The sequence below is a fragment of the Tursiops truncatus genome, chromosome 4 (genome assembly GCF_011762595.2).
Source record: "Tursiops truncatus isolate mTurTru1 chromosome 4, mTurTru1.mat.Y, whole genome shotgun sequence".
Classification (NCBI taxonomy): Eukaryota; Metazoa; Chordata; class Mammalia; order Artiodactyla; family Delphinidae; genus Tursiops; species Tursiops truncatus.
In genome coordinates this window covers 30,033,277-30,058,361 of record NC_047037.1, presented here as the reverse complement: position 1 = coordinate 30,058,361, position 25,085 = coordinate 30,033,277, and the positions used below count along the sequence as shown (strand labels likewise).

Here is a 25,085-nt window from a genome sequence, read left to right as displayed (position 1 = left end):
AGTCCCTGTTTTCTTAATTTTATCTCTCATACTATCTTAGCACAGTGCCTTCCACATCATAGGCACCTAGTAAATATTGACCAAATGAAGGAATAAACATAAATGCATGAGGCTGTCAGAATAGCTGGTGTGATCTCAGGCTGCCCTCATAGAAACAGGATCTCCTGACTAGGAGAGATCATAGAAACCGGTATATGTTCAGAGAAGAATGGTTAAGGTGGTAAGATGAAAACCACGATTATACGTGGAATAATTGAGAAAGAGAAGATTTTCAGTTTGTAGAAGAGAAAACTCATGATAGGAGACCTGGGACGGGGAGGGTAGGAAATAGTAGTTCCTGATACTGAAATGTCATGTGAAAGAGGGAATTAATTAGTGATCCCAGAGCAAATATGTAGGAACAGACACTGGAGATTACATATAGAGAGATTTTTGACTCAATGTTAAAAAAGAATTTTCTAACAATCAGAATGACTCCCAGGTGGCTGCCTTGAGAAGGAATAAGTTTTCTGTGACTGTAAGTTCAAATGGAAACTGTACTATTTGTTGGGGTTGCTGTAGAGGCTAGAGTTAGTTTCAAAGAAATTGGAGTAGATGAACTCCACAGCCTTTTTCAACTCTCATGGTCTTTAATTCTATGCATATTATTATAATTTGTATATAGTTACCCTATAGTAAATATATACATGTTAATGTATATACTGTATTTGGATAAAGAAATATATATATATGTATGTACTTATCATATAATCTCATTATTATCATATTGCCTAAATTAATGAAGGATGAAAATTTCAAAAACTTGATCCTGATTATTTAAAACATACTACTAACATCCTTTTTTCTTGAGGACAACAGTTTATAAAATATTGTTCTACATGAACACTGTGTGCTTAAACTACAGTAAACAAGTTTAATAATGTTGTTAGCATCTCAAATGTAAATAAATATTTTTTTCAATTTCTAAATTGAATCTAAAAAGAGAAAACAAGTAAGTGAACCAGAGTCAGCTTGTCCTGATTCAGATGAGTTGTGATGTAAAGTTCAGGATTTCATTACCACTATCACCATCATCGCTAACATTTATTTAGCATTTACTGTATACCTAGCTCTGCTTTAAGCACCTCACACATATTAACTCATGTACTTCTCCCAAAAAATCTAGGTAGATTCTGTTATCCCCAGTATATTTTTTCATATTTTATTTAGAAATAATTTCAAACTTACAGAAAACTTGCATGCATAGTCCAATGAACTCTTGGGGTGAAGGGTAATTCTTATATATACTTCATCCCAAGCTCTCCAATTATAAACATTTTACGATGCTTGCTTTGTCATTCATTCATATACTTTCTCTTTTTTTCTGAACCAGTTGATAATAAGCTGCAGATGTGATGCCTAATTACCCCTAAGTACTTAAGTAGGAAGACTACACTTAAGTAGTTTTCCTTAAAGACAAGACACCCTCCTGCATAACCACAGAATTATCACCAAAATGAGGAACTTAAGACTGATATAATTCTGCCATTGAATCCACAAACCTCATTCAATATATGCCATTTCCCCCAATAATTTCCTCTTCAGAAAAATGTTTTTTATTTCTCGTCTGGAGTTAAATCCAGGGTTATGAATTGCATTTAGTTGTCCTGTTTCTTTAATCTTTAATTTGTGACAGTTCCTCATTTCTTCCTTGTCTTTAGTGACCTTGACATTTTTGAAAGTTCAGGCCATTAATTTTGTAGAATGTTCCTCATTTAGGTTTGTCTGATGCACGTTATGCATTTTTGGCATAGTTACACATTTTTGTCAGGAAAATGATAGAAGCAATACTGTGTTTTTTTCAGTGGATCTTATTAAGGGATACAATATTGATTTGTCTTTTTGCTGGTGATGTTAACTTTGATGACTTGGTTAAGGTGATAACTTCTCCACTGTAAAGTTGTTATTTTTCCCTTTGTAATTATAAGCATTTTGTGGGGAGACACTTTGAGACTATGTAAACATCCTATTCTTCAACAAACTTTTGGTCACTTATTTTATGATGGTTCTTGCTCAAATAAATTATTACTATGATGATTGCCAAATGGCAATTTTTCCAATTCCAACATTCATTTGACCTTTACTAGTTGGTATTCTGTTGTAAGGGAGAGTTTTCTCTTCCTTTATTTATTTATTTGTTTGTTTATTCATTTATTTACATTAGTTTGGACTTGTGGAGTTCTATTCTATTAGGTGGATTATAACCAATTACTATGATTAATGATTATTGACTTTGATGCTGAAATTGTTACAGATTTGGCCATTCGAATCCCATTCAAGCTGCTTCTTGTGTTGTTTTGACATCTCTATTATCAGAGTACTTTCTAGTGTAAGATGTTCCAGGCTCATCTTGTACTTTTCCTGCCCCAACCATTTCAGTCATTTCAAAAGCTATTTTTCCAAAGAGCCCAGCTTCCTTTTAGTAGAGAATGCAAGATCTGGGTGCTAGGTGTGGTCATTGCTACTGGAGTATTGTTACTTTAGGGCCATCTTAGCAGACAGAACTGGGAAACTCTTAAGCACATCTATATTTATTTCTATATCTATTCATCTATTTATATTAAAATGTGTTTATTCTAATATCTTCAACTGCACTCCAACACCACAGTGCTCATTCTAGTCTTCACCCTTTTTCTGTTTGTATCTTCCTTCTCTGATGGTAAGAAATCTGGTTCCCATTATCTTCAGGGTATTGAACTATTTCCTCATTCTCCCTTTATATAACCAATATCCTGACCTCGTGGGCCATCCCCTTGGCCCCAATTTCCTCCTCAGACCCAGTCTTGCTGCCTCCACCAGCCTCCTCACAGCCTTAAGTTACACAGCTAGAAAGTGGTGGAGCTGGGGGAGGGGAATGCAAAGTTGCTAATTACTTGACTGAGAGCCCTTTATTGGGACTTCAAGCCCAGGGGTATCTATTGTGAAACTGCTCCTGTGAAGATGCTCAAGGAAAGGGGGCCCTTGGGCTAATGGGATGAAGATTTAACCAGGCAGATTGGCAGCCCTCAGGACTGTGCCTTCCATGAGAAACTTGGAGAGTGAAGGATGGAAGCTGCCAAATGATGCTACCTGCCAAGAACGACAGTGAGGGGATTCTCCAAAATTGGTGCAGTTCAGTAATCAGCCAGCACCTCCACTGCAACAAATCTCCACTATGTTTTTACTATATTGAGAGCACATTCCGTTAGGACAGAAACATATCACTGTGCTATTATTTTTAAAGAGGAAATATTGCTTTTATTAGCAGCTCCTTAAATTGAAATTCTAGGAGATGGATGATGGTGTCCGCTGTTTTAGTGCTGACTCCATTTCCTGGTCCAGAAGATCAGAAATCTGTTCATGTTTTAGAAAACAGCATGAGGTCCATCTGTTCAGGTCAGATTTTTCCACATTAACACAGAGATTTATAGAGTGGTAACTTATGTAAGAAAAACCAATGATGATTATATTCTTTGCTGTCATTTAGGATCCATACTATTTTTTTTTGTTAGCCCTGAAAATATAATAAAGCACGCACACATGCGCAATGAATTAATTCTTTCAAATACTATGTATAATAAAGGCATCCTCCTTAGTTTATGTAGTATTTCACCTCTGTTTTGGTTTGGGTTCTACACACCATCCATCCAGTTTCTCTCTGTAATATGGTCTGTTTATCCACAATTTTCTTTGCAACAGAAGGCACAGAAATATAAGAGCTACATTTGGCTTCCTGGGTGACATTTTGTCTAACTGAAATACCGAGTAATGACTTTTTTTCCTCTAATGAAAATAGCTTGATTTTTTTCCTGGATTTTAAAGTAAATGCATGCTTATGTGGAAAATTAACCTAAAAAGTAAAAAGAAGAAAGTGCTGAATAATTGAAATTTCACCATCTGTAAGTATAGATATAAATTGTTTTATATAAAGTCATACCATGAATACTCTTTTATACCCTTCTTTTTCTTAGCAATGTGACATGAAGGTTTTTTAATGTCTATATATACATATATAGTATCTTTTGTGATGACTGCATAATATTGCATTGATGTTTTTATTTAACAGGTCCCTCATTAAAGGACAATTAGGTTATTTCCAGTTTTTCATTGTGTAGAGAAAGCCATGATGAATATCATTACTTGCCATCTTTATGTACTTTACTAGTGATCTCCTTAGGATATATTCCTGGAAATGGCATTGCTGGGTCAAAGAGTTCACACATTTTAAATTTTGGTACATGTTGCTGGTAAAATTAACTCCTGATGGGATGGATTATACTGTGCTTTTCCTTCCTATACAATGTCCCTGCCAGTGATGGGACTTTATAAAGTCTCTTTTCAGCTTTGCAGTAGCATTATATATTTGTGTGTGTTCTCTAAATAGCATTAAAGGAGTGGAACGACTTTAATAAATGTAGGTATGCCACTTAAGCAACCAGATGTTGTCAAGTTTCATTCAAAATCTGACTTACAGTTTGAAACAAGTTGCCATCTGTTCACCATTTTTCAATTGCTTTATGTTATTTGAGTTTAATAAAATTTGAGATGTGAGTGGTGTCTACAGTGTGAAGAATCAGTTATGATCAAATGAAACCAAATGTGTACAATTTTGAACTGATTCATTTGGCATTTTCATAAATCTTGGCCTCGAGAAAATTCAGGCTTGGCTTTTTCATGGATAAACAGCAGCCAGAACAGGGCGAATGTGAGCAGGTGGTATATGTAGTATTTGAGGGATTTGAGAGTAGGCTGTTGATCCTGGGTGTTCCTTTTTTGTTCAGGGACTGGTGTAAGACCTGGGGGGTTGGCAGCCTTCTTTGAACTCAGCTGGGCTATTTGATCCTCTCTAGTGAGAATTAGGTAAAGAATAAACAACCAATAAGTACAACTTTAACAAGATATCAGAACAGCGCTGTAATCTGTTTTATATTTAATTAGCATCTAACCTAATTGGTGATTTAACCACTTAGATACATACAGAAAAGATCATGGAAACAGAAAAGGATCATTTTATTCCTTCCCCTCCCCCTTCTAGCGATGACTTCCTGCCACTCTTGACAGATTCACCCAGCACAGCTGAATTTAAAGATGCTGATTCACTGTAAACTAATTCTGCTTTTTTTAAAAAAAAAAAAAGACAGTAGGGGGCTTCCCTGGTGGCGCAGTGGTTGAGAGTCCACCTGCCAATGCAGGGGTCGCGGGCTCGTGGCCCGGTCCAGGAGGATCCCACGTGCCGCGGAGCGGCTGGGCCCGTGAGCCATGGCCGCTGAGCCTGCGCGTCCGGAGCCTGTGCTCCGCAACGGGAGAGGCCACAGCAGTGAGAGGCCTGCGTACTGAAAAAAGAAAAAAAAAAAAAAAAAAAAAAGACAGTAGGAAAGTAAGTGGTAGATGATAAATATATATTCAATGAGAATGGCATATTTTATGCAAATTGATAAGCCCACTGCTTCAGAGATGAGAAAGGCTCTTTCCTGGAGGGGGAAGTGTCGATTATAATCGGTGAAAGACTCTTGCATTTCAGCAAGTTCTTAGCTGCCAGCCAACACATTCATCACAGTGTGCCAGAATGGATTTTAAAACGGTACAACATAAATTGCTCTTTTCCAAATCAGGCATCATCACCCTCACACAAGCCAAGTCAACCCGCTTATCTGAAAACTGCCACATAAGGCTTTTTTTCAATCTCAGTTAACCTTTTCCTTTCCTGGTATGCACGGTTCATTAGAGTCTACTAAAGTCATTAGCCACGATTGAGTACAGAGGAGACGGGCTTCTCCAGTTTTGCCTACACAGCAACTAGCATGCCCAGAACTTCCAAGTGATGGTAACATAGAATATTTAGGCCAGCTCTAACCAGAATGAGAACTCTCATCCCCAGCCCCCTTTCCCACCTTCTGCTCCTACAAATTTAATGATTTCTTTTTTCTCATTCTTTGTCCTTCCCAGAGCCAGCTGTTGACTCCTAGCAGCTCCTGCACAGCTGATAGTCCCTGGCTATCCCTTTCCTAACCTCCTGCCCTAGAACTGTCAGCTGAGTCTCCAGCTCAAACTTGCGCTAGGCCTCCTGTTTGGTGCATCTCTCCACTACTCCTTCCTGCCTCTCCCCAACCCCATACCCATCCCATCCGATCTCTCTCCTTACCTCACCTCATCTCCAAGTCATTTAGCTGTAATTCTCTCCTCTCCTATAACCCAGACTGACACAGCCCAGCAACATCCTGAGGCCTTGCTCTCATTCTCCCATAGCCCAGCATAGCGCAATTCTTCTTAGCTCCCTTAGACCACATTCTACCTTGTTCCTCCCGGCCTGGCCTACTCTGGAATCCAGGATCTATTGCCCTTCTTAGTTCAGCTAAGCAGCCTTCATCCCCAGCTCAGCCAGCCACGACCCCAACTTCAGCCTATCTCAGCTCCATCTAAGGAGCCTTGACCCACATCCACTTGGGCAGCTTCTGCTATTCAGCCCAGAATAAGGATTCTTTCTCACCTAAGTATCCCTCTTCTAAGCAATGTTAGCTAGCATGCTGAGGAGTTTATCATTCAGCCTAGTGTGCCCCGAACCGCTTCTCACCTGGAGTGAGTGAGCTGTCATACCGTTCTGGTGCTGTTGTGCATCTGTTAGCACAGGGAGTGATCCTCACACAGGATGTCACCACAGACCTGTCACCAGCAAAATAGAGCAATGATGATGGATTTAGAGTGGTTCATCCACATTCCTCCCCTGTTTCTTCTAAGTAAGAAGGTGAATTTGAGGGCTTCCCTGGTGGCACAGTGGTTGAGAGTCCGCCTGCCGATGCAGGGGACACGGGTTCGTGCCCCGGTCCGGGAAGATCCCACATGCCACGGAGCGGCTGGGCCCGTGAGCCATGGCCGCTGAGCCTGCACGTCCGGAGCATGTGCTCCGCAGCGGGAGAGGCCACAACAGTGAGAGGCCCACGTATCGCAAAAAAAAACCCAAAAAACAAACAAAAAAAAAAAGAAGGTGAATTTGAGAGACGGTTGGCAGGGTCAGGAGATGCAGTTATTGACTATGGAGGCAAAAGCTAGCTGTTGCTACAGTAATACAAAAGTGAGCCCTAGTGAAGAGCTGGACTATCAGGGTCAGAGCACCAAAATCAAATTCCACGATGCAAGAAGCTAGCTATCCCTCAGACTCCCAGAGTAAATTATTTTTTCTCAAGAGCAAGAAGTGCATGGATAGAGTGAAGGATTACATATCCTACTAATTTTTAGGCCAAATGTCAGTTTATTACTGGCCAACAATGTGAATATAAAGATCAGAATTCATCCCCAAGGACCCCCAATGTAACATTTTGGGGATAAACACCTAAGAGTAGCTACCATCAGTTATATTCACAAATTATGTGTGAAAAAACCCAGTTTATAGCCAACTTAAAGTCCAGTCTAAGATTGTATCATTTTTACTCTGAAAAATTTAAAATGTGGAAAGTAATCACTTCTGGCTAGTGTAAATGAAAATACTAAGTAATTAAGCAATCATTTCAACACAGGATTAATAAAATATAATATTTCTGTCAAATATTCAGATGACTACTTTGAAGTATTTTGAAGTAAAGACGTTGTCCTTATTTCATGAAGTAACTTCTAATATATTAACATTCATTGCTCTTAAGTGAATTCGAAGTATAACTTATTTTAGCCACCGAAACATTTTGAAAATGGAAAAAAAAAAAAAGGTAAAACCAAGACTTTTTTTGGTCTTTTAAATTCCAAATGCTCAATGCCAACCTTTCAGTGAATACCCTTACTCCCTCTGTTCATTCAGTCTGATTTCATTGCCATTTCCTTATTTCTTTCTTGGTGGGTGGTTCAGGATCTCTTTCACAAGACAAGGAGGCATGAGGAATGGGGTTGAAGGGCTTTCCTATTTTTAGATTGAAAATTCTTCAATAATGTAGCTCAGATGAAAGTTGTCTCAATCCAAGAAGTTTGCAGGGATGCTGACCCCTCTCCCAGATATATCTTGGCTGGGCTGCTGTGACAATCCTGGGCCAGCATGGGGCCAGCATAGAGTCCAGTGGCAGGCCAAACCAGGAGAAGGCTTCCTCAGGGTTCTGGAACCAGTATCTCTAGCACAGAGACTCAGAATTGCAGCCAAGCAGCAAAGATAACAGTGTGAGGACAATCTCAGAGGTGAAACCAGGACAGAAATGGGAGAATGAACAGCAGAGCTTGTGATAACTGATAGCAGGATGGGACAGAGTTCAAGGAGCAGTTGTAGAATGCAGTTCAGGAATGAGTCTTTATTTTTGTTCAATATTTGTTAAGTGTGCTCTGTGTGCTAAGAATACAAATATGAATGAGAACTCTCTTGGCTTCGTGGAACTCACAGACCACAAAGGAGATTGTGACTTGGCAAACTCCCTTTAGGTGGGGCCTAGATCTGTTGAGAGAGTAGGCATGGCAGATTTAAGGAGCTACCCTGGGCTGTTGCAAAACCCAGAAAACTTGAGATGTGCTGAAAAGTCCTGCCCAGCATGGATGTGGGAGGAGATGGAGTCATACTGTGATGGCTCCTGACTTCTCTGTGGCTCTGAGTCTTCTCAGAAACAGCACTTTAAAAAAATCAGAGGTCTGAGTGACTTCTAATACTTGTCTCTTGGCCTGGTTTGCTAGCTGGGCCTAGATGAAGATTTGAGTAGACAGAATGCGTAAGGAAGTTATAATAAACTTGCCTTGATAGTTGTTTTTCCAGAGAACTATCTAAGTAATCACATAAAATTTAAAAGGTTTCTAGCAGAAGATGGCTTGAAGGAATTATTCGGATTCTGTCTTAATTAGCAGTCCTAAGTTATTTACAATTGACATGTATTTCTTCAGTATGAGCTCAAAGTGCTGTCTACCCATCTTTATGAAAATCTTAATGTTATTCTTACTCCAGACTACCAACCAATCCTGGTTGATTCTTTCAAAAATTGATTCTAACTTTCTTGATAAATTTTAGGCTATTTTTCTGAAACAATAACCACATGAGGAACAAAATGTAAGCAAATTGTCTACTATGAATTACTGTTGTTCACCACCCTGTCTCGTCAAGAAAAGAATTAATAGCAATTTAAGACTATTGGAAGGGATCACCAGCATTATCTTCAGTCTTTGGTTCATTAGACTGGCATTATGTATGAATGAATACTCTTCCATAAATTTCAAAATATTAATGCTTTATTGGCATCTGTATTAAAATAATATTGTTAAAAGCAGAATAAGCAGGAGAGGTTCCTTGACTGGTGGGATTCAGTTTTACATATCACATGGTGTAATACACAGTGCATCTGTGTATATGGCAAGGTTTAGTTACAGATAACAAAAATCACTCTGGCTCTTTCAATCAGGAAGAGATATAATATAAGGAATCAGAAGTCTCTCAAATCATTGGAAGGGCTGGAGGAGCAGATTTTAATCTGGGCCTCCAGGCACATTTCCTAGAGTGCATTGTTTTATCCTTTAAAAAAGTTCCAAATTTAGAAATCTGTAAACTATAAGTAAGCCTTCTTGCTATAGAAACAGATCAGAGAGGAAAATAACCATTTCTTCTATACTAGTAACAAAATCTTCACAGTACTTGGCTAACATGAAGGAAGCAAGCTAGTACTTATTCAGCACCTGCTATGTGCCAGGTATTGTTCTAGATGCTTTTGATCCATCTTTTCATTAAGTCCTTAGTAATAACCTTTCCAAGTTAGTAATATCAGCCCATCTTACAAATGAAGAAACTGATGTTTAGAAAGGTTACACGATACATGCCCAGGCAGAAAGTGATAGAGGTAGAATTCAAGCTCAAATCTGCTGCCTCAAGAATTGGTTAGACCTGTTGTCCAGCATTGGTTATTTTTATATATATATAAATTTATTTATTTATTTTATTTTTGGCTGTGTTGGGTCTTCGTTGCTGTGCATGGGCTTTCGCTGGTCGCAGCGAGTGGGGGCTACTCTTCATTGCAGTGTGCGGGCTTCTCTTGTTGCGGAGCATGGGCTCTAGGTACGTGGGATTCAGTAGTTGTGGCACACGGGCTCAGTAGTTGTGGCTCGCGGGCTCTAGAGTGCAGGCTCAGTAGTTGTGGCACGTGGGCTTAGTTGTCCTGCGGCATGTGGGATCTTCCCAGACCAGAGATTGAACCCATGTCCCCTGCGTTGGCAGGTGGATTCTTAATCACTGCGCCACCAGGGAAGTCCCCCAGCATTGGTAATTAATCTATCTGGTGGTATCCAACCAAAGTTCTGATTCAGTATTTAATGACTACATCCAACAGGGCAGTTTACTCAGCCCTTGAGAGGTGTTTTATAATTCACTTTATTTCTAGATGATCCATGAGGATGTGGTTGTTAAAAGCAGATGTCTCAAACAGTATCACAGTGGTAAGCAGCCAGCAAATATTTTCTATGTCAGGCTAAAATAATCTTGTCCATGCCACTTGACCCAGAACTTTGTAGTCTCATCCAACACTTTTCTAGATCTTAAGAAGATCAACAATTCTTTCTGGGGAAAATCATGGATTACATGCAGGCAGTTATTTTCCACACCAATACTAAGTGTTTGGATCTTTTCTCTAAGAATACAAATCTGATCTTTAGACATTCACAAAATGATGGTGTCTGAGTTTTCTGTTTGATGCTGTAACAAATTACCACAAACTTGGTGGCTTAAAACAACATGAATTTATTATCTTGCAGTTCTGTAAGTCAGAGGTCCAGTTCGGGGTATCAGTGGGCTAAAACCAATGTGTCGGCAGGGTGTATTCCTTTCTGGACATTCTAGGGAAGGATCCACTTCCTTGCCTTTTCCAGCTTCTAGAGGCTGCCCACACCCCTCGACTCATGATTCCCTTCTATCTTCAATGCCAGCAACAGCAGGCTGAGTCCTCACATTGCGTCACTCTGAATTTGCTTCTGTTGTCACATCTTCTCTGTCTCTGTTTTCCACTTTTAAGGGTCTTGTGATTACATTGGGCCCAACCAGATAATCCAGGATGGTCTCCCTATTTTAAGATCAGTTGATTAACAGCCTTAACTCCATCTGCAATCTTAATTCCCCTTTGTCATATAAGGTAAAGTTCTGGGAATTAGGATGTGGATATCTTGGTGGGGCTTGGGGGGCATTATTCTGCCTACCATGGATGGTTACTTTGCAGAGTAGTATGGAAGAAAGGGCTTGGACCTTGGACCTGGACCTGAATCTTGTCTCTACCATTAATTAGTTATGTCACCCACTAACTGGCAACCTCTCAGAACCTATTTCCTCATATCTAAAGTGGAGATTATAATACCTACTTTCATAGAGTTGTTTTGACCTTTAAATGATAAAATAAAGTTCTTAATATATGCCTGTCACAGAATAGAGGCTAAATAATCATAGCTATCCTTATAATTAGAGAATCTAGAGCCATATTCAGGATGAAACAATCCAAAAGAGTACTTCCCAGGTACTTCGAGGCATCTGTGCTTGATATTTCCTGTGGTTTCATTTTTCCTTTAACTCTAGTTGAATGGTTGCCTCAAGTCCTTTCAAAACCAGTGTATTGATCCTAAATAAACACAAAAAATGAATGAAGACACACTTTATCTCACTATTGGTCTCAGCTCGTTTCTCTCTGTAGATGACGTCTGAACAGAGAGCAAAGAGGAAACATGAATCCTCTTGACTTATCTCTTATTTATTCTTTCACAATCTTCCCCTGGCCATCAAAAACTGTTTCCTCATTTACATTCAGGGAAAACGTCAACATTGTTATCTGTACCTTTTCACATATGTGACTTTTCCTGTGATGGTTATGGATCTACCCCTGTGTAAAGGATCAGTGGCAGCTGGTCATCCCATTTACCTTTAAACTCTCAGAAAGCTGAAGTTAATGATTGACCTATTGTGTTCAGAACCCAATATTGGATCCATATTAACTAGCCATTAAAAATGGTGTTGTAGAATATTTAATGACATGGAAAAATGTGTACAATGCACTGATAAGTAAAGGGGAAGTTATAAAATAGGATAGAGTGGTTGATACCATGTTTGGGGAAAACAATGTTCACAAATAGAAAAAGACCTGGAAGGGTCAGTAGTTATCTCTGGGTGGTAGGATTATGAGTTGTTTTTATTTTCTTTGCTTTCTCACATTTCTCAATTTTCTACAATAAGCATATATTGCTTTTGTAATAGGAATAAACAAAATGTGTTTTTTTCTAAAGGGCTGATGGTGGTAAATAGCTTCTCAGTCAAGCTTGTCCTGAGCAAGCCCAGGGAATCCTGATGAGGAACTGCTGTGGTCTTGTTGGTGGGACTCACTTGACTGGGCCAAGCTATGAGACATGCTCTGGGAAGCAGGGAAATAGCAACTGAAGTTCAGCCTGGTGATGCTGAAAGACATGTATCTCCACACCCTTCTTAACTGGTTGATAATAGTTTAATTAAGAAAAGTAGATAAACTTTATTTAAAGAACAGCTCCAGTTATGCCTGAGGAATTTAATATTAAAGAAAATATGGGAGACCTAGCAGCATAAATAGAGCCAGAGGCAGAGAAGCTAAACACACACATTCCCTTAATAGCTAAACTGCTCACCCTAATGTTTTATTATTCTTGAAATGTTATTAAGGACTTTAAAGTATTTTAATGGATAAGGCTCCCTATTTGGGTTACTAGCCATTTAAATCCATTTATTTATATTACTTATATTTTGTTCTTAACAAAATTTGCTTCATTAAAAAATAGTCCATTCATTCAACAAACAGTTATTAAGTACCTATCTCATGCCAAGCATTGAGCTAGATGCTGCAAATATAAAAATTAATAATATCTAATTTTAATACCTGTGGGGTTAAAACCCTCACAGATCTAGCATAAGAGAAAGACAAAAACACAGTTGTAATTCAATGCATTCAATAAATTCTATGATTGAAGAACTGAGGTGGGCATCTAACTCAGACTGGGGTGGGAAATGGGCCTAGGGAAGTTTTCCAGAGATGGTAACATTTAATCTGGGCCTTGAAAAATGAGCAGTAATTTACCAGGTGAAAAAGCAGGAAAAGAGTATTCCATAAAGAAGGAACAGCTTATGTAAAAACCCAGAGCCATGAAAGAGCATGACATAGAGAATTTCCTGCAGTTTGGAATAGCCAGAACTTTTATGCTTATGGAGGACAAGCAAAGGATGAGGCTGTGATGGTTAATTTTATGTGTCAACTTGGCTGGTCAAAGATTATGCTCATGTTTCTGTGAAGGTGTTTTTGGATGAGATTTACATTTAAATCAGTGGATTTGAGTAAAGCAGATTGCTCTCCATAATGGAGGGTGGGCCTCATCTAATCAGTTGAAGGTCTGAAGAAAAAACCTGACATCCTCCGAGGAGAAAGGAATTCTGCCAGCAGACTGCCTTTGGGCTTGAACTGCAACTGTTCCCTGGGTCTACAGCCTGCTGGCATACTCTGAAGCTTTTAGACTTGCCAGCCTGCATAATTGCGTGAGCCAATTCCTTAAAATTATTCTCTCTATATAGGTGTATATATGCACATCCTATTAATTTTGTTTCTCTGGAGAACTCTGACTAGTAAAGAGGGTAAGGGCAGAGGACAGGGAGAGTTCTTCTGAACAGTTCTGCAGTTTGATGATCACGGGAAACTGCAGGTTTTCAGCTGCCTACCATTGATTGAGCAGTGATGCTAAGACACCAGAAGTGGGTATGTGGGCCTATAAAAATCCTATAGAGATGTCAGTAGTCAACATCATTCCCCATTCTTTTCCATGTCTTCCTCTTCTTGGTTTTCAAATCCATTCCATTCCATCTAACAAACATTTATCGAGTGCCAGTATGTGCCAGACACTGTGTTAGGGGCTGAGGATATAATGGTGAGAAAGTCTGCTATCACGAAGTGTATGGTCTGGTGAGAAAGACAGGATATAAACAAATGAATGCAGGGGCAATGGGGCGCAAAAATTGGAGAGAACAGGGAAGACTTTGCAAAGGAGGAAGTAACACTTGAGCAAATCACTGAAGCACAAATGTGAGCTCTACAGGTAGACAAGGGCAGAAAGGGGGAGGCCCATGTCATTCCAGGCAGACAGAATCATGTGAAAAAAGATTTAAAAGTTATTGAACACTTGTTAAGTGCAAGATACTTAGTGTTTTGTATGTATTAACTGATTTAATATTTTTATTCTATCCTATTATTATCGAAATTTTACAGAAGAGGAAATAGGTAAAGATGTTCAGTAAGTTGCCCAAGGTCACATATTTAATAAGTTCTGTAGCTAAGATTCAAATCCAGACAGTCTGGCTTTAGTATCCACCCGCCCCCCCCCCCCCTTTTTTAAATTTCCATCCCTGTGCCACTCTCTGTCTTCCTTAATCATGTAGCAGCCACAGAGTCATTAAATCTTTTTTTTTTAATTGGAGTATAATTGCTTTACAATGTTGTGTTAGTTTCTGCTGTACAATGAAGTGAATCAGCTATATGTATACCTATACAGATTCATTAAATCTTAAAGCCAGAAGGTCCTTAGATAATCTAGTTGAGTGGTTCTCCCACAAGAAAATTATACATTAGGATTATTGGGGAGGTTTTTGAAAATACCAATGCCTTCCTTTCTCCCCTGCCCCACACTGGAGGAAGCACTACATTTTCCCCCTTTCTTTTCTTTTTTTTTTGGCGATATGCGGGCCTCTCACTGTTGTGGCCTCTCCCATTGCGGAGCACAGGCTCCGGACGCACAGGCTCAGCGGCCATGGCTCACGGGCCCAGCCGCTCCGTGGCATGTGGGATCCTCCCGGACTGGGGCACGAATCCGTGTCCCCTGCATTGGCAGGCGGACTCTCAACCACTGCACCACCAGGGAAGCCCCTCTTTTCTTTTTTTTTCCTATTTAAATAAAATTGTGGTAAAATATAAATAATACAAAACTTACCATTTTAACACATTTTAAAAATATTTATTTTTATTTTTGGCTGCATCAAGTCTTAGTTGTAGCACGTGGGATCTTTCCTTGCGGTGCGAGGGCTTCTCTCTAGTTGTGACATGTGGATTTTCTCTCTCTAGCTGTGGCACGCGGGCTCCAGAGTGCATGGGCTCTGTAGTTGTGGCGTGCGGGCTCCAGAGAGCATGGGCATTGTAGTTTGCGGCACTCGGGCTCAGCTGCCCCGCAGCATGTGGGATCTTAGTTCCCTCACCAGGGATCGAATCTGCGTCCCCTACATTGGAACGTGATTCTTTACCACTGGAGACAAGGGAAGTCCCTTAACAAATTTTTTAAATGTTCAATTCAATAGCATTAATTACATTCACAATATTGTGCAACCATCACCACTATCTATTTCCAAAACTTCTTCATTACCCCAAACAGAAACCTTGTAGCTGTAACTCCCCATTCCCTTTTCTCCCAGCCCCTGGTAATCTCTAATCTATTTTCTCTTTTTATGAATTTGCCTATTCTAAATGCCACATATAAGTGGAATCATACAGTATTTGTCCTTTTGTGTCTGGCTTATTTCAGTTAGCATAATGTCTTCAAGGTTCATCCATGTTGTAGCGTGTATTGGAACTTCATTCCTTTTTATGGATGAGTAATATTCAATTGTATGGATATACCATATTTTCTTTATCCACTCATCGGTTGGGGCACTAGGTTGTCCCTCTTTCTAAAAACACATACTGAGGAACCATTGCTTTTTAAAACTGAGGAACCATTGCTTTTTAAAACTTAACAATGTCACACACAAGGAGAATAAAATGACAGAAGGAGGGCTTCCCTGGTGGTGCAATGATTAAGAATCTGCCTGCCAATGCAGGGGACACGGGTTCAAGCCCTGGTCTGGGAAGATCCCATATGCCGTGGAGCAACTAAGCCCGTGTGCCACAACTACTGAGCCTGCACTCTAGAGCCTGTGAGCTACAACTACTGAGCCTGCGTGCCACAACTACTGAAGCCTGTGTGCCTAGAGCCCATGCTCTGCAACAAGAGAAGCCACTGCAGCGAGAAGCTTGGGCACCGCAAGGAAGAGTAACTCCCACTCGCCTCAACTGGAGAAAGCCAATGCACAGCAAACAAAGACCCAACGCAGCCAAAAAAAAATTAAATAAAATAAATTTTTAAAAAATGACAAAAGGAGGCAGGGGCTAAGTACCAGATGACACTGGTAAAAGGCCCAGAGGAGTGACATGTATACATTTTGGTTTGGATGACAGGAGGCTAGTTCTTAGGGTGGAGTTCTAGTGGCAGGGGTGCTCACATGATTGAGGCTTTTCTCCTACTTTCCGCACAGATGTTTTGTCATCATCACTCTTGCTTCCTGTCAGAGAAATTATGATTTCAGGAAAATGAAAATAGCTTATTCTGTTATGAAAGTGGAATGTGACTCTGACAGTGATAATACTTTGTCCTTTAAGGGAATAAAATAAATATCATTTTCCCTGAAATCATTTGCATGAATAAGTGGCAGTTACTTCTGGGCTAAGATGTCAGACAGGGCTGTGTCTGTGGGAGACAGGAGTAACGTTGAGAAGGTAAGATGGAGAAAGAGGGAGGGGATTGGGGAGAGGAAAGAGTGAGAGAAGAGCAGGGAGGAGAGACTAATTTGGGGCACTAGGTGACAAAGTTCTAGACAAAACTTTGGGACAAATTGTCTTCAACAATAAGACCTACTGACCTGCTCCTCGTGGCCTACCTGGTGCCCTTCACATAGAGTGTGTTCAATAATATGTAACGAGTTAGTTTCCTAAAGTGAGTACTTACCTTTACTTCCTTTTAAGTTATTGCAGTTCAAAGTGAGGTAGGCCATTAGTTTTCTCCAAATATTTTGTTTTCCACCCTTCCCCAATGCTCTCCCACTCCAAAACCTCCTAAGATTTCACTTCCTCTCAAAGCTGAGTTAACCCATGTTTAGAATTTAGCATGTTGTCTGTACAAATGTAAATATCAATACATCTGGCTATTGATAGTATTGTTATTATTGACTTCTTCCATATTTCCTTCTGTTTTCACTGGATTTTAGAGCCATCAGTTGTGCCTTTCTTTATTGTTTGTTTTCCCATTCTTGCTTTTATGCTAATTCTGATTGTTTCCATTAAAGCTGAAAATGTTTTCATGATCTCTGGCTAAATCAAGATCTTGTCTTCTTAGTCTTTTTCTGAGAGCTATTGCAAGGATGCTTTAATCTAAGTGTTACAAAGGAGAAATTGATAATGTGCCTTATTTTTTGCTTTTCTAAGAGAGACGTAGATGGACTGTTGTTTGTCAGGCAATAATCTGATGCAATATGAATGCTATTCTAATTGCAATTTCTGCCATTATATATGGTATATCTATCCTAGGTAATACATCTGAGTAAGAATGATTCTGTCCTGGTTGCTCTGAAATTTCCTTTTATATTTTTATAGAGATTCAGTTGGTTTACCATAGAAGACTACTAGACTGTATGTCTCCTCTTTTTTTCCCCCTTTGGTTGAATTTGCTTATGGTAGTTCCTTTATAATCTGAGTATTTGAAATATTATACAATTAACTTTTCTTGCAGCCCCTCTTTTACATCTTCATAAAACTGTTCCATTTCATGATTTGACTTATTTCATTTTGATCATTTGCCACTTAACACACAATGTGAATATTATCAACCTTCTAAGAAGGGCAAACATCTACTTCTTCATGATAAATCCCTCACTTTCTGAATGTGACTGATTTAAGAAAGGCATGCTCTTTATCTTCTACTCTGTTATTTCTCACTTATTATCATTATTCTTGTCTTTCAAGTTCTACTTTATTAGTTTATTTAAGAACTGATTTTCTAGTTCCAGAGGTTGGAGCTTAGAAGGAGGTTCTTTCCTCTCTAAAGCAGTGGGCCTTTACACAAAGATACAGTCCCAAAGAGTATTAATAAAGTACAAGCAGACTTAAATGCTGCCTCTAGTTCTCCTGATCCTCATGAGTTGCAGTGGGGAAGAGAGTGAATCCCTATTCAAAGAGGGGTGTTAAAGGTTATGCTAAGCTGGGTTCATCATAAGGATTGGTAGACTCGTGCTCACAGCCTTGAGGCCGCAGAATATGGGCCCCTTTTCATCAGTTTGGAGGGATGAATGGCTTCTCTCAATAGTTCTCAGGAGATATGTTTAACAGCACAGATCCTATGCATGTCCTGATGTCTCACAATATCCTGGAAAGGTGGTTGTTGGGTCTTCCCTTTCAGGTGACCAGTTAGGTGTGGTCTTTTCATTTTCATTCAGCGGCAAGACTGTCCAAGCACACTGGGGGAATAAGGTATCTCAGGACTGGGCTGCTCAGGTATAATGTAGTAACCTATCAGTTTGTGATAAATATTTAGTTCAAAGCCAGTCTGATTCAGTGAGTGTCAAATACCACATCAATGCCCACATTTAAACCACTGTATTATAATCAAGTTGTACTAGCCAGCTTTATATCTAAGACTGTTTACCATTTTAGGGATCAGTCTGGTAACTAAAGAAAGAAGCTCTGATTACCAAGTGGCATTTGCTGTAGGCACCATAAGGAGATTTTCTAAGGATTCCCACCAAGACAGTAGGGATGGCACTGTTCGTTTTCTCAGCCTTAGGAGAGAGGTGATCTTGGGCCTTAGGTTGTGGGATGTAGCTTAGGAAACAGTACCTCTTTTAGATACAAATACTGCTTTTTCAGGCTTGCAATACTGAATTGTGCCCATTGTTCAAACTATGTATCCTTTTAGTCCATTTGCCCAACATTTCAGGTTGATACATTTGTAGCTGGATAGGCTAGTCTTCTGGTCCTATTGTTTGACATTCCCTCTTCTCATTGTTTCTCATTCCCTCTTCTGAGTTGCTCTATGCAGCTGAAATGGACACCTCTGCCTGGGAGGGGACAGCCCCACATAAATGTCAGAGCAACTGGAGCCATGAAATTAGTTCAGATTCTTCCTCTCTGTAAGGAATGAGGAGAAACTGAGTTGGCATATTGGTCAGAACAACTTTGAGCAGGTGGTAAAAATTTGTGATCACTGAATTGCATGGTGGTCTCGCATGGGAGAGATATCAAAACACTAAAAGTGTGAAATCATTAAACAGACAAACTGAGAGTTGAGTTAAAAGACCCCAACAATTATCATCTAAAACTTTCTCTTAAAATAGACATAATTATTGCTCTAGTTGGTGGCAGAGCTAGAACTCAAAACCAACATTTCTGACTCAAATTTTTAATCTCTGGAAAAAAGTTTTGTTTTTCTCCTTCTCCTCTTTACTTGTCTATATGTTACATATGTTTAGAGTCCCAATTCAGGCATCCTTTCCACCTGGAAACCTGCAAAGATCCCCCATATTTGGGTTACATGCCCTTTGTATGTGCTCCAACAGTTTCTTGTACTTCATGTAGTTACTTGCATTATTAACTTATTAAAATATTAAATTTGAATTACTTGTTGTCTCTTCCACTAGTCTATAAGCTCTATGAGTGCTGGGGCCATGCCTGTTTTATTTATCTTCATATTTATAGAGCCTAGAATGGTGCTGGGCACATGGTACCTCAGTTAGTATTTATTGAAATGTTCACAGGTTGAAAGACTTAAATGTGCAAAAATGTAATTACTAGTCAGGATTCCAGATTCTCTTCAATAATTATATTTCAAAGGCTGAAATTAAATGAAAACTAGGGAGAATGAATAAGATCCTGGGACTTCCCTGGGGGCCAGTGGTTAAGACTCCATGCTCCCAATGCAGGGGGCACGGGAAGATCCCACATGCCACATGGTGTGGCCAAAAAAAAAAAAATCTTTATGTATCCCTTTAGTATAAGATGGCTTTTGCATCAGTGGGATACAATATAATATTTTTTAAAATATATTTATTTTATTTTTATTTTTGGCTGTGTTGGGTCTTTGTTGTTGCGCGTGGGCTTTCTCTAGTTGCAGTGAGCGGGGACTACCCTTCGTTGCAGTGCGCGGGCTCCTCATTGCAGTGGCCTCTCTTGTTGCCGAGCACGGGCTCTAGGTGCGCGGGCTTCAATAGATGTGGCACGTGGGCTCAGTAGTTGCAGCCTGCAGGCTCAGTAGTTGCAGCCTGCAGGCTCTAGAGCACAGGCTCAGCACTTGTGGCATATGGGCTTAGTTGCCCCATGGCATGTGGGATCTTCCCGGACCAGGGCTTGAACCTGTGTCCCCTGCATGGGCAGGCAGACTCAACCACTGCGCCGCCAGGGAATCCCTATACAATATAATATTAATGGTGTTGAGAAATACCTGGAATATATCTGTTATAGACTAATCCACTGAGAGAAATGAACAAAGATGACACAGTTCAAATAACAGTTTAAAGTATACAGTTGGACTAGGATTAAATACATTAATTTATACCTAACAGGATGTTGACTAAAACTTTCCTCTTCATTATATATATATATATATATATGTATGCACACCACCACACACACGTATGTATAACAATCAAAATGATTCAGTTATATATATGTGTGTGTATGTATATGTACACACATACATATAACAGAACCACTTTGCTACACCAGAAACTAACAGAACATTCTAAATCAACTATACTTTAATGAAAAAAAAAAGTTTCCTCTTACCTCAGAATGAGAATCCAGGATCTCACAATGGGGGACAAAATATCCCAGTTTCAAAAGCCAATCATTTTGGTCCAAATATAAGAGGCCTTTTACTTTAACTGTCACTAAGACCACTCTTCCTTCCGATTCCTTAAAATACTAGGGAGGGAAATAGGGTGTTCCAGTTATCTATTGCAGGTAACAAATCACTCCAAAGCTTAGTGGCTTAAAACGACAACAATCATTTTATTATCTGTCATGGTTTCTATAGATCAGGAATTTGGAAAGGACTTGGCAGGGCAATCCTGACTCAGGGTCTCTTATATACTTGAAGACAGATGGGTGGCTGGAGTTCGAACAGCAGGGGGCTGGAGCAGCTGGGGGCTTACCAGGAATTTCTCTCTCTTCAGGTGGTCTCAGGACCTCTCCATGTGGTTTCTCTACATGGGCTAGTTTGAGCTTCCTTACAGCATGGTGACTTCAGAGCAGTCAGACTGCTTACTTGGTGGCTCAGAGCTCCAAGCACAAGTATTGCAGCTAGGAAGGAATAGCTATATTTCCTTTTATGTCCTAGCCTCAGAAATCATAATAGGTCACTTTTACCATACTCTATTCGTTGAAACAGTCACAAAAGCAGGGCTACTTTTAATGGGAGGGAATATAGACCCTACCTCTCTATTTAATAATGTCAAACTCACATTTTACAAAACCAGACATGTAGTATGGGAGATACTAGACTAGTGACTCTCTTTGGAAAATGCAGTCTGTCAAAGGGATCATATTATCTATTGTGGGTCCTTGGTCTAAGAAGAATGTTGTGCTTTTTCCTAATGGGGAGGGGACAGGGATGTTCCTCCTTAGAGCCAACTGAGGGTGAAAGTTACCAGATCATTATTTACAATGATTGGGTGTGCTTTCTCGTTCTCCAATTGGAAGTCTGCTTAGACAGCACATTTTAATTTGCTCTTTGCTTGCTCAAGGAAAGAGAAAATTGGAGAGAAGGGGGAAGTGGTGAGTGGCCTATATATTCACTGGAGTGGTAAGGATATGTGACTTTCCTGGGGTCAAGTGAATACTTTTGGTGCCTAACCAAGAGAACTGCCCACCCGGCAAGAGGACCCAAACAGCAAAAACCTGTGGGCTGGGCTTCCCTGGTGGCACAGTGGTTGAGAATCTGCCTGCCAATGCAGGGGACACGGGTTCGAGCCCTGGTCTGGGAAGATCCCACATGCCGCGGAGCAACTAGGCCCCTGAGCCACAACTACTGAGCCTGCGCGTCTGGAGCTTGTGCTCCACAACAAGAGAGGCCGCCGCGACAGTGAGAGGCCCATGCACTGCGATGAAGAGTGGCCCCTGCTTGCCACAACTAGAGAAAGCCCTCGCACAGAAACAAAGACCCAACACAGCCAAAAATAAATATATAAATAAATAAAATTTTTTAAAAAAAGCAAAAACCTGTGGGCCATAGCCCCAGGGCAGGAGACTCCCCCACATCAGGAATTTGTGCACTGGGGAGGCTCTACAGAACTTACGTAAGATAGCCTGCATTTGGATGCCTGCAGCCTACAGAGTATCAATGGCCTATCAGAGTTAGCACAGAAACAAAGACAATAATCAAAGAGAGAATTTCACCATGTATTAGAGTCAGGGTTCAACCTGAGACACAGAACCAATAGGAGATTTATTACAAGGAATTGGCTAATGTAACTGTGGTGGCTGGATAAGGAAGTTTGTAGTCTGTAGGGCAGGCAGTCAGAAAGAAAAGATCAGGAGCATGTTGGAACCCATGAGCAAAGGCCAAAGTTTCTTGTCCACAGGTAGTAAGGAAAGGAAGGTCATGAGCAGGCTAGAACCCCAATGGCATGAATTGTTTGGAATCTGTGAAATCATGGAAAGCCTAATCCGTTTTTGGAAGGGCTTACTTGATTAGGTCAGGCCCACCCAGGATAGTCTTTCTTTTATTAACTTAAAGTCAACTGATTAGGGACTTCTATCACATCTGCAAAAACCTTCATAGCAGCACTTATATTAGTGTTTGATTAAATAACTAGAGAATGTAGTTCAGCCTAGCCAAGTTTATATATCAAAAAGCCATCACACAACAGCAGCCACTGTGTGAGATATGTGTCTTTTCCTTTTCCTTCCTCCCTGTGCCAATACACCAGGGGAGCTGGAGCCTAGAGAGATGGAGGAAGTGCCCCAGAGGTAGACCATACTGCCCTCCCAAGGACTCCAAAAGGAGGGAAAGGGAGAAGGAGTAAACCAACAGAATACGTCCTTCCCCTATTTGTGCCCCTGGAGCTACAAATCTGGCCTGCAGTGGGAAGGGGAAAGCTTTGAAAGGATATAAGACACAACTTTAACAATTTTAAGCAAGTGGGAAGTTATGGGATCTAACTGAGGTATCATTAAGATATTTGCTGACTAGCAAGGAAAAGAGATTTAACAGCAAATTTGGGTACAATGACTGGAGACAAAATTCCACTGATTGAGACAACTAAACAAAATGATGAGATTACAAAAATTAGAAGAACTACTGCAGATGTTAAACAAAGAAGAAAAAAATAAGTGGCTAGAGTGGTTAGGGAAGGCTTGTTTCTAAAAGGCAAGATTTGGACTGGGCCTCCTTAAAAGATGAGCAGTATTTAGAAAGTGGGAGCAGAGGGGAAGCTAGGGAGAATAAAAGCTTAGAGAAACATGTACATGTGGGGAGTCAGGACAGGGAGAACACTGGACTGATCAGAGCAAAGTATGTTTGTTAAGGAGCTAAGTATCGATAGGGGCTAGACTAGGCAGGGTCTTGAGAGTTAGGCAGAGGAGTTGAGACCAATGACGTAGTTGGTAGGAAAGCTTGTAGGTTCTTGAATGGAAAGCTTGAGGGAAGTTTTTTGTTTTGTTTTGAATCTGTTAAAGGCATTAATGTGACAGTGGTATAATATAGTTGGATTTTAGGGCAGAAGGACTGGGATCCAAGAGGGCTAGTCAGGATGCTGTTGCAATATTCTAGATGGGAATTCATAAAAACCTGATCCAGAATCACAAAGGTAAAATGGAATTGGAGGAGAAAGGAAAAATCTGAGAAATATTTCAAAGACAAAAACAATAAGATTGATGACCAAATGGAGTGTGATGGCAGAAAGGATAATTGAGTATTCCTTGGTTTCTAGCTTGGGGAACTAGAAAGATGGTGGTATTTCAAACATAAGTGAGGAATTTAGGGAAGGAAAATCTATTTGGGAGACCAAGACTGTTAATTCAGTTTGTGATTATTGAAGCTAAAGTCATGATTTGAAGTGGAAATATCCTAATAAAAGTTGAAAAAAGAGAACATCCAGATTAGCCTGATAGCAATATGCATGAAGGACTGCAAGTGGGGGGGTCCATGCTAGGAACTGAAGGGCTTGGAGGCACAGGTGGTGTTTTTTAAAATGACTCTTCCAACTGAACGTGGTGTCATTTAGAAGAGAAAGGAGTAAATAGGAACAGTTGGTTTACCCAGATGGTGTTAAAGAACAAAATAGGATTTGATTTCTGGACCATGGTTTAAGATCCTAGAACTGGTGAGTTTTTGGCAAGCAACAGGGAATATGTCATGAAGACAAAAAATAAGAAGGTTTCCTTTTTAAAAATTTTTATGTTTTAGAGGGGAGGGGAGAAATAATTGGGAAGGAAATAGGAAATTGTTCTTGGGGAGAGGGGAAAGAACTAAAGAGAACTAAGTGAACAAATACAGGTCTCAAAGAAAGAATAACATTGTAGAAGACACCCAGTGTTTCAAAAGAGTTAATTATAGGTGAAAGGAAGCTGAATTTATTAATATTCATTGAGAGTTTACTATATGCCAGCACTATGGCAAATCCTTTATATGTCATGGACATCCTTCTATGTCAGTAAAGGTCCGCATTGTCATTTAATGGCTGCATAGCATAGTATCGAGGGTCATTCTGGTAAGCTACAATGAACTCTCCTATTCATACATTTTCCCCACCTTTTTGTATGCTCTCTTTTTCTCAATAACAGATGAACTTTTCTTTTTAGTTTGTAATTTAATTTTAAACAATCATCATGATTCAAAAAATATAGTAAAAAGTATACAGTAAAAATGTTTCCTTCTATTCTTGTTTCCTGTCCCACCCCAATGATCATTAGCTTCCTTTATCTCTTTCCATAATTCATTTGTTATACTTTTCATATTATATAAACAAACATAAATATGTACTCTTATTTTTTCCTTTTTTTAAAAAAAAACATAAGGTAAAATGCATCTTGTGATCATCTCTTTAGGGTAAAATCTTAGATGTGATATTGCTGAATTAAAGGGTAGTTTTAGTTAAAATCTTAAACATATTGCCCAGTTGCTCATCAGAAAAGCTGTATATAGCAAAAATGCATGAATGTCACGAAATCCATTTTATTTATTTTCTAATTTCAGTGCATCCCATATATCTGAAAATGTATCGGAAGCCAGAATAAACATTTTAAAAAATCACTATAATTTGTAATATAAGACTAGTTTGGGTATCA

General features: G+C 39.7%; 1 protein-coding gene across 2 annotated transcripts in view; it reads left to right on the top strand.

Moving 5' to 3' along the window:
• SLC35G2 (solute carrier family 35 member G2) overlaps positions 1-25,085 on the top strand; it is a 32,497-nt gene that overhangs the window by 5,564 nt on the left and 1,848 nt on the right. The window lies entirely within an intron of this gene.